General features: G+C 39.4%; 2 protein-coding genes across 2 annotated transcripts in view; one reads left to right on the top strand and one right to left on the bottom strand.

The window, feature by feature from the left end:
- Positions 1-9,486, bottom strand: part of fign (fidgetin) — a 38,493-nt gene extending 29,007 nt beyond the window's left edge. The window contains exon 1 of the mRNA XM_037686943.1: positions 9,430-9,486. The gene's annotated coding sequence lies outside the window, so the exon portion shown is untranslated. The remainder of the gene's footprint in view (positions 1-9,429) is intronic.
- Positions 1-10,092, top strand: part of ttc21b (tetratricopeptide repeat domain 21B) — a 309,444-nt gene that overhangs the window by 122,962 nt on the left and 176,390 nt on the right. The window lies entirely within an intron of this gene.

A 10,092-nucleotide genomic window follows, 5' to 3' on the forward strand; every position in this document is an offset into this window, starting at 1 on the left:
ATTACTAAAATAATCTACTACTTACTACTTGTACTACTATTCCTACTTCACAATTTTTCACTTATCATGGGTGGACTAAGAACGAAACCCACCACAATAAACGAGGGACTACTGTATTCTGTAAAACTGAAGCTGTTCAAATTGCTATCTATACCAGATAGGATATTGGTATTTTTTTTTCCATGGAACCCCATTTTACAAGATCTGAACCATTCCTTAAAAAAAAAAAAAAAAAAAAAAGAATAGTAACACTTTACAATAAGGTACACAAAATCTGATTAACTACTAGAGAATGCCTCAGGAACGAATCAGGAACAAATCAGGAGTTAATAGGTAGTTAACCAGTAGTTACTGGGGAACACACAGCCAAGCCTTATTAGGGGACTACTGATTAGTTATCTGGGAAACGAAGAAGAACTAATCAGGAACTAATGGGTAGTTAACATGAAAACCAAAGAGAAACGAATCAGGAGCTAATGAGTAGTTAACCAGTACTTACTGGGGAACACACAGCCAAGCCTTATTAGGGAAACACTGTTTAGTTACCTTGTAAACAAAGAGGAACTAATCAAGAACTAATGGGTAGTTACCAAAGAAAATAAAGCGGAACAAATCAGGAGCTAATGGGTTATAAAATCAGTAACCACTACGAAACAGTTTTTTGGCAATTACGATCTGTGACCTCACTGGTGCAGGGTTTATTCAGAACTCGCATGGAGAATTTCTCCTCTGTTTCTGTGGTAACAAGCCAGTAGTCCCCTAATAAGGCTTGGCTGTGTATTCCCCAGTAAATACTGGTTAACTACCCATTAGTTTCTGATTCATTACCCTTTAGTTTCCTGTGTAACTACCCGTTAGTTCTTGATTAGTTCCTATTCATTTACAAGATAATTAACGAGTTGTCCCCAAATAAGGCTTGGCTGTGTTCCCCAGTAAGTACTGGTTAACTACCCATTACCTTCTGATTTGTTCCTTAGGCATTCCCTAGTAGTTAAGCAAATGTTGTGTACCTTATTGTAAAGTGTTACCAAAAGGGTTTTAAGAAATAACTGTGATTACTATTTTAATCATCTTGTTTTATATCTTCCAAATGACCAAGTAACTAAATATGCTGCTCTTTGAATTTCATATTTAAAACAAGAGCCAATTATTTAAATGTAAATGACTTTTTTTATTTCTGAACTCTACATGTCTTGTGTTTAACTTCCATGTTGCAGCTTACCATCCAATACAAGGAAGGCTTGAAAAAAGAGAAAGAATGCCCTCCTGGCAGAAATATGCAATAAAAAAAAATAAAAAAAACATTTACTTTCTTGTTTCATTCGTGAGGGTTTTGTTACACGTTAGGTGCTTACTGTTAAACAAATCTGCTTCTGGGCAGTGTGAGCTCCCCTGACAAATTGTGAACAGCTAACAGAAAGGATAGTGGTCCGCTTTGTACGAGGCAATTCATACAGCCTTGTTCATTTGGGTATGCATGAAATAACAATATCCTACTGGGAGCACTCTGAGTTTCAAACACTTGGGGTCAACTACACAAGCAGATTCCACATGCGCAGCCTGTGGCCACTGAGGTCTGGAATCTACCTCCCTCCTGGCTGGGTGACGTTGCATGTTCTATTTCCAGACCGAGGGTTGAAGTGAGGCTGCAGGGAGTGTAACACTGACCCACATGACCTGTGGCCTAGAAAGGCAGCCTGAAGCTCTGCACACTCAAAATTTTCCTCACTCCTTGGAAGCAAAACCTTTGCACGTAGCATATGTCTTTTCATGCCAAATGATTTGCATGCTTTGTATTCACATTTTTGACATGTCGTCGTGTTCTGCACTGTTGTTGGAGCCTGATGCAAACTCTCTGAAGTCTCAAGTGGGAAGTTGGGAGGAAAGCAAAAGAGGAAAGACTGTTTTACTTTCAGGCTCAGTGTCTACAGGCCACATGTCTCCAGTCATCTGTCACTAGTTTACATACATGCTATGACACTTCCTCTCTCAGTGGGAACTCGTTGTCACCACTTGGCCGCCAGCGGAGGCTGACTGGGTGCTGGATGGGTCTCCCCCAGGTACCTCTGGGGAGCCACATTAGACCTAACTGACAGACTGACAGGAGCGTGCACACACGCATGCAAACACACCACAACCCTTTCCAAGCAGTGCTCACTCCTCCGACAGTACTGCGGCTCACATACTCCCAAGGCACGGCGCACTTTGCATAAAGCAGTGACTTTGCTTTACATCCATTTTTTTTTCCAGACACTAAATTATTTTCACCCCTCTAGCCTCTTCAAGCAACACGGAAGTTTTGAAATGAATAATGGAAACAACAGAGCTGAGGACTCATGGGATCCATTTCAAGATGTGGGAGAGCCGATGCAAAAGAAATGCTTCGCTACAAGTAAATGAATCTGCTATTGTTCTGGACCTCAGTGAAGTGTTGCTTTAAAACAGGTCCAAGACCAATGAGGTAATAATGCATTTTGTTTTAAATATGGAGAAGTGCAACAATAAACTTGAAGCTACTGTTCTTAAGAAAAAAAAAATGAGTCAAGGGGGTAACAAGTAGCTAACAGCATGAAACAGCTCTGCAGATTTAATTTGATATTTCACACTGGAATCCAACAGAACAAGTTCAGTTTAAAGAGCGCAACATACTAAACAAAGCAAATCAGCGACTTTCTCTGTGAAAGTGGAAGTTTAAATTATATTTAGCTCTTCTAAACCTCAGTTTGGTATTTCCACCAAGGCTCTTACAATGGGCCATTCGTTCTAACAGCTATTTTAGACAATGCAAAGTCAACACGGCTCCCTGAGGTGATTTCCTGATAATGAACACAAAAGAAGTGTCAGCCCTCATAAACCCAGTGATGACTCTGAACTATTGAGTGTTCTTTTTTTTTTTCCACACACAACTCTCCCACAATTTAAATTAATCAAATACCAAGTGGACTCTAAGAGGGACTATCAAGCAGGTCACACACCCCAACATTGGACTTCCAGGGAATATTCAATTACACCGAAACAAAACTCGTGTTTATGAAACGTAGCTTATGTGCTAATCTAACAAAAACACCTAATAAAAAGCAAATTACAAACACTTTTTTGTTCTTTCCCTAGATGTCCGCTCGTCTTGTGATAACTTCTGGACAGACGGGTGTGGTCATGTGACGATACCACCGAGCCTGACACATTAAACCTCTACGACAGCACACGTACACTCCTCTACCCCCCTGTTCCCTTCCCTCCAGGCATCTCCCTTGTCTGTACACCACAAGGCAAACTCCAACCCGTCCTCTCTTTCCCGTCTCCGGTGCTCGAGGCTCCCTCTGCCAACGGCTGGCACCAGGCCAACCTGTCAGCCATCCGACGCCACGCTGGATAAATGAATCACAGAGAACTTTGAGAAAAGGTGCTGATAGCTCGTTTCTCATCTGATCATCGCTTGAGCTAATTGTCTCAAATTGATATTTAAGACAATTAGCAAAGGGGTGTGATAAACGGGAAGGAAGGAAGAAAAGGAGTCAAAAGATGAGCTTTTATATTCAAAGCATATACATGAACGCCGGTGAATACAAATGTCAAAGTTAATTTGAGCATGTATTTTAATACATGAATTATAAGACTATTATCTCGTTACTGGAGCTGCAAAGTAAAAAGGTTGTTCCGCGCAGGTTTTACGTGCAAAAAAAAAAAGTCTTCAGACTGACGAATGCATCTTCTGCCTACATTTCAAACAAGCTTATCAAGTGTATTTTTTTTAATTGAGGGATTGTTTTCACAAAGACAAATCTGAGGATTTGCACACACACATACACACACAAGGCCATGTTTTTAATACTCTAAAGGAAATAGTTCAACATATTTGAAATTCTCTGTTCTTCTGCAAAAGTGCACACAAATAACCAGATACTGGTTTGTGTGAGAACATAAGAAGGATTTCAATACAAGAAAAAAAAATATTGTTTTTTTTATATATACTCCAGTGAAAGGCTTGCAGTTCTCTCACAATGTGAAACTCCTCAACAGTTTGTACAAAAAAAAAAAAAAAAAGCACCTTGGAAGAAGGACGAGAGCAAACCCCCCTCCTCTTCACCAAGGTTGCTCAATGTTAAGCAACAGGCACACAATGACGGCTCAAAGTGCGAGCTATTTTCATAAAAAAAAGTCACGAAATTGGAAATTTTGTTAATCATCCTCTTTAAGTGTGGGGCCTCTCTCAGCCTGAGAGTGACAGTGCATTATCTGGTTAAAGAAATGAATTACGGATAGGCACGGCGATTCAGTCGAGGGGACATTATGTTGTTATGTCGTTCAGATGAATAACGTGCTCATGCTGTCACCTACAGCTCCTCTTTTCAGCTCGTGCCCATGCAGCTTGCTACAAACTGCGGTCTCTGTGAGCAAGCCATAAAATCCGTTAAAGCGATATAAAGAGAACTACATTTACAAACAAACAACAACAAAAATGCAGATTTTCACTTTCATTTCAGCCAAAATTCAGCTACATTTCACGTTGTTAAATTCCAGATTTATAATTGTCTAATCTCTTTTTGGTCACATGAAAAAAATTAATGAATAAATCCAGAAGTTTGCATGTCTAATTAAAATGTAAACAGTGTAATGAGGACATCAGTGATTTAGGCAAACGTCTCTTTGGCTGCCACAGGGGGTATGATAATTACAGAGGCAAATCTATGAATGCACATGAATCTCCTACAAGTCCAGATTAAAAGCCTTAGTGCTAAACCTAGTTTAAGTACACCTGGGGATTGTCTATTCTAGCCAATCCCCAACAGACTCCGAGCTGCCTCGTCTTCTTATGAGTGCAGAGACACCTCGTGTGACGGAGATGAAGCAAACCCTGCCTGCCCCCCAGTTTCAACGCACTGAAAATGAGAAGAACGAGGAGTTTGAGGCAACAAATGCAGCACTTTGGGGTAAATATGCCTGCAAATGGCCTGGATAAAAGCAGCCCAGCGACACACTTTAAGTGTTGCTATCATAATCAGTGAAGCCTATAGGCTCTATAGGCAAAATTAAGTTTTATGACTTGGACATTATTAGATTGGTACCACTTTACAATAAGGCTCCCCTTATAGATGGCTAATAAGTAATTTATACATTATTAATTCCTTTATAAACACTTTATAAATCATTAATAACTGCTTATTATGCATGAATTAAGGGTGAAAGACAGACAAAAGAGACCAGTTTCTTGGCAAATACCATAGTGAACCAAATCTGATTTCATCTAGAGTTGTTATATTAAACATTTTAGACTAAGTTACTACCTTGTAAGTACAATGAGCATTTGTAAACCTATTTCTTTAGCATATATTATTGTAATTTATCACTGCATGCAACTGATATCATATCCTAAAAAAATAGGTTTACAAATGCTTATTGTGCTTAGTAACTTAGTCTGAAATGTTTAATATAACAACTCTAGATGAAATACATAGGTGAACAGATGTGGCTCAATATTTGGCAAGAAACTGCTCAGTCTCTCTGTCACCATTAATTAATGCATAATAAACAATTATTAATGATTTATAGTCTTTATAGAGGAATTAAGAATATACTTATATTAGCCATCTATAAGGGGAGCCTTATTGTAAAGTGGTACCATAATATCTATGTGAAGAATTAGATTATTTTTAAAAACAAGAAAGTCTTGAAAGTGACTGTTTTAACTGACAGGAGGGGAAAATGAATGCATAATTTTATTATACAGTGTATTTAAAACACACAAAATGTTGCATACAACCTAAATAATCTAACGATACATTTGAAACATATTTACTTGTAAGTTTTTAGTTAGAATTTGAAGAAATAAATTACTTGATGGGTAAATAGGAGGGTAAACAAGCCGCTGATAGTAGACACATGCGTTTTAAAAAATATCTATGCCATAGGCTGTCACTCAGAGAGGAAAAAACCAAGTCTGAGCAGACAGTCACTGTGTCTAAATGAGATGGTAGGAGGAGGAGGAGGAGGAGGAAGGGGGGAAGAAAAAGGGAGGATGTCAAGGATTCATGGTCCTTCATCTTCGCAGTAGAGCAAACACGTCCCTCAGTATAGCAACAGACAGCTGCCTCCACCTTCTAATGCAGTCCAACTTAAATCACTGCTCGAATTGTCAGTGCAGAGAGAAACACACAAAGATAACATAGCAAGCTGCCATGAGGGAAACGACAGAGATGTGGAAACAAGGAAGGGAGAGACGAACTGAGACAAAGAGAGGAGAGGGAGGGGGATCACGTTAAAAGACCAGGGTTTTTTTTTTTTTTTTTTTGGTCCATTTTGCTCAAAACTGACTCCTGTGGGAAGCCCTTTTGTTTTTGATGGACACTGCTCAACATATTTGTTAAAGATTAAAATCCTGCTCTGATCTGGTTTAATACAGACAAGAAGTTAGATGTGGATTAACTGTCATCAATGTAGAGACGTCCCAGAATCAGAGCAGATAAATCTGAATGATGGCTTTAATTGTCATCATTAGTGTATATGGGGTGTATACAACCCCTCCCTTAAAGGAATGCTTTAAATTGTGCTGTCAGTTTTACTGATCATTGCTGCTACACTCTGGATTATAGACAGAACACTTAGAGGAGCTAAATTGCCAAGCGAGGGCACATCAAGCTATTAAGCCACAGCTTTATCTAAGACGCACATCCTTGAAGATTTCTGCTTCCTGCGTGCTTGGGTGTGAATAAGTGACCCAACAATAAATATTCCTAACAGCTGCATCTGCGAACGCTACGTTAATGAAAACCTATGATGCACACAGCCAGCACGAGTGGGAAAGAAGAAGACACTGTATATTTTCTAGTTTGTCTGGTTGTATAACAAGGTAATGAGGAGAAAAAAATGGTTTGACTCTTTTGGAAGTGACACAACTAAATATAACAAGGATGTGTTTACTTTTTTTTTTTGTGAACACAGCTTCCTTTTAATTTTTCACGATCACACATTGCAACATATTTGGCACACAGTGAAACGCGTGATGAAAACAAGCGAGTGTGCTATCCAAATTTTGTTCACAGATTTACGTCGCGCTTGGATTGTTATAGGCTCCGTGCAATCAGAAGTACACATCGCTGCCAGCCTCTTTCCATGCACATCTGAGGTGTCCGGGGTTAAGTAAGGATCTGCAAGAATCGCCTAACACGCTGCAGGAGCTTGAACTGAATGTATCCTCACACAGTTCTTAATAATTGTTTGCATTCAAAGATGCAGAAAAACGGTGTGATAAATACAAGAAGTTTTCTTTAGCGATGCAGATAGATTTAATATGATAAACCCACTCCTACTCAGAGTAAATAAATAACTTCCTTTGGGAGTACACGATGTGGAGAAGAAAAACATTATAATACTTTACAAGTCAGGAGTTTATTTAAGTTACTCAGAATAAAAAGTAACATGAAGAGGCTAAACGCAGCATTTAAAATCTGCTATAAATTGCATGGTTTGTTTCCTATAAATTCAAATTTTATCCAGTCGCATGCATGGAAGGCTACAAATATGAAAAAATATTCAACTCTGAGGGACAAATTTAATGCCCACTTAACGAAAACCCACATTACAACCAAACACTTAAACATAATGAGTGTTGTGGTAATGTACTTCATCTTGTTCCTTTTTTTTTTTTCTGCTAACTGAGTGACAGATGCTGGAATGCTGTTTTTTTTTTTTTTTTTTTTTTGAAGAGGAGTGAAAACATACTTCAGCTCGCTGATGATGATGTTAATTTCCTCTCAAAGCAAAACATGCAAATGAACTGTGTGAACACAATTAAGTCAAATCGTTCTACGGAGGTGGAGGAGGTTCACTCGGGACAAAGTGGTTTTCAGGCGAGAGCCAACCTGTTACGTCTCCTGACTTTGTGTCCATTTACTCGCCTGTCACAAATAATTGCCGCTGGAAGAAGAAAAAGGAACTATTTCTGGCGTTCGCTCTGAACTGATGCGTGAGCAGATCTTAATGAGTTCTAACAGCGTGGGAGGAACAACAGAACAAATTCATCCTATACTGCACCTGATGTTTAACAAGTAAACTTTTTATGATCATATGCATTAGAATATTGTTACTTTTTATGTTTATGTTGGCATAATAAACTATATTTGTGCAGCAAATCCTAATAATTGCATAGCTATGAGTGAATATTTATATTTTCCTATTAAGGACTTTTTTTTTTTTAGCTAATGGATGAATGCAAGCCAAATAGTCATTAAAAACTTTGTATCCTTTAGCTGTTTGGGCAGTTGAGTCATATTGTGCATGCAAAATCAGTGCAGTGAGAAAGAAAAGCACACAGATTGTCAAAAAGTACAGAAAGCAAATTAAAACGATGTCAGCGTCATGAACCTTCACAGGATTCTCTGTGTGAAATTAATCACACACTAATATCTTTGAGCCATGATTGTTAAAATAAAGAACTTTAGAACGTGAATCATGCACACACACCACTCACACACACACATATAGAAAGAGACAAACATGCTGCACTGACAGCCTTATAACAATTATGACAAATAGGAATAAAGAAAATACACAAACACAACAGTGAATATAGAATTAGAAATAAAACATAGGCCTACCATAAATACTGGTGCTAGAGATCATGTCTTCAAGCCTAAAGACAAAAAAAAAAGGAGAAGGGAAAACAGCAAAAGCGGATTTTTCACGAGGAGGAATTCCAAAGGTTGCTTCTCATTACAGCCACTTTTTTCCTGCAGCTATCGGATTTCACAACTTCAGAAACCACACGCACGCGCCCCCTTGTCCTGTCCTCAGGTAGACTCATTTAGGCCATTTAATTAACCGCTGAAAAAAATTAATATTAGATTAAAAAATATATAATAATAAACCAGAAGCAATGGACGGTGCCGCGGAAGCCTTTGCAGCAGGCTGTCACTTGTGCGCGCGAGCTGGAGAGCAGGAAGCATGTGAGGCTGGAGATGACAGAAAACACACATTCTTCATGCCGCCCATTAGAGGAAGAGGCTAAAGCAGCGTGAAGCCCCCCCTCCCTCAACGTTTAAAATAGATTACTTGCCAGCAGTTGTCCCACTAAGAACGCAATGACAACCCATCTATCTATCCACCCCCCCCCCCCCCCCCCCCCCCCTGCCGGAAAGTTTTCCTGAAAAAAAAAAAAAAAAAACTTCTCCATGCGACAAAGTTATTCAGTTAAAAAAAAAGTGCGTCCATCTCCAGAGCCCCCCGTTAAATTTTTTGAATTATTAGAAGCAAGTCCAAAAATAGAATAAGATAAAATACAAAAAAAACCCGCAGAAGTGTCCACAGGCGGACTGCGCTGCAGCCCCTGTGATGCGCGAGCTGCTTCTCTTTAATTGTTCGCATCACTGATAGACAGGAGGAAAAAACAAAAACAGGGGAGCTGGGGGGGGGGGGGGGGGGGGCGCGCTTTACCTGTGTAGGTGACAGGGCAGCGTCAGGGTTTATGGCACCATCGATCCGGTGAGTGCGGAGATGAATGGCTCAAGCGTGGCTCACCGTTTGAAAGCATTCCAAGTTAGTGAGGGGAAAGACTGACCACAGCCTCTGCCATGTTGGAATTCCAAAGCCTGGACAGCTGCTCCACTGACTGGAGGCAGCGCGCCGCGCACTGCGCATGCTCACTCCGCTCAGAGCCAAATTCAAAGCAACAATCCGCCCTAATGAGCTCGAGCGGGGAAAGAATGTGTCAAGAGTTTATCTTGCAGGAAACTTGACGTAAAATCTGTGGTGATCAACTTCATATAGAAGAAATGTGGAAATAGACATTTCTTCGTTTTTGCTAACTCACACATAAGCCTGCTCTGTAAAAGATTATCTAATTTAATTATTGGCTTTGCGTTGGCTAATCAAAAATAGAGCAATAGAGAAATTGGTTTGCTTATAAGTAAAGGGTGGTTCTGATATTCTGGAGTGGTGTTCTGTAGGAGAAAATATTAGTAAATAGTATCTTACCTGTTGTAGATAGCTCTTCTCTTTGGATAAACTGAGGAGAAATGGATATAATTTTGACCAGTCTTATGGAAAAGTTTCTCAATGCAAAGTCATGAATCACAGACAAACAAAACCTATAAATAT

The sequence above is a fragment of the Nematolebias whitei genome, chromosome 13 (assembly GCF_014905685.2).
Source record: "Nematolebias whitei isolate Nwh7 chromosome 13, NemWhi1, whole genome shotgun sequence".
NCBI classification, from domain to species: Eukaryota; Metazoa; Chordata; class Actinopteri; order Cyprinodontiformes; family Rivulidae; genus Nematolebias; species Nematolebias whitei.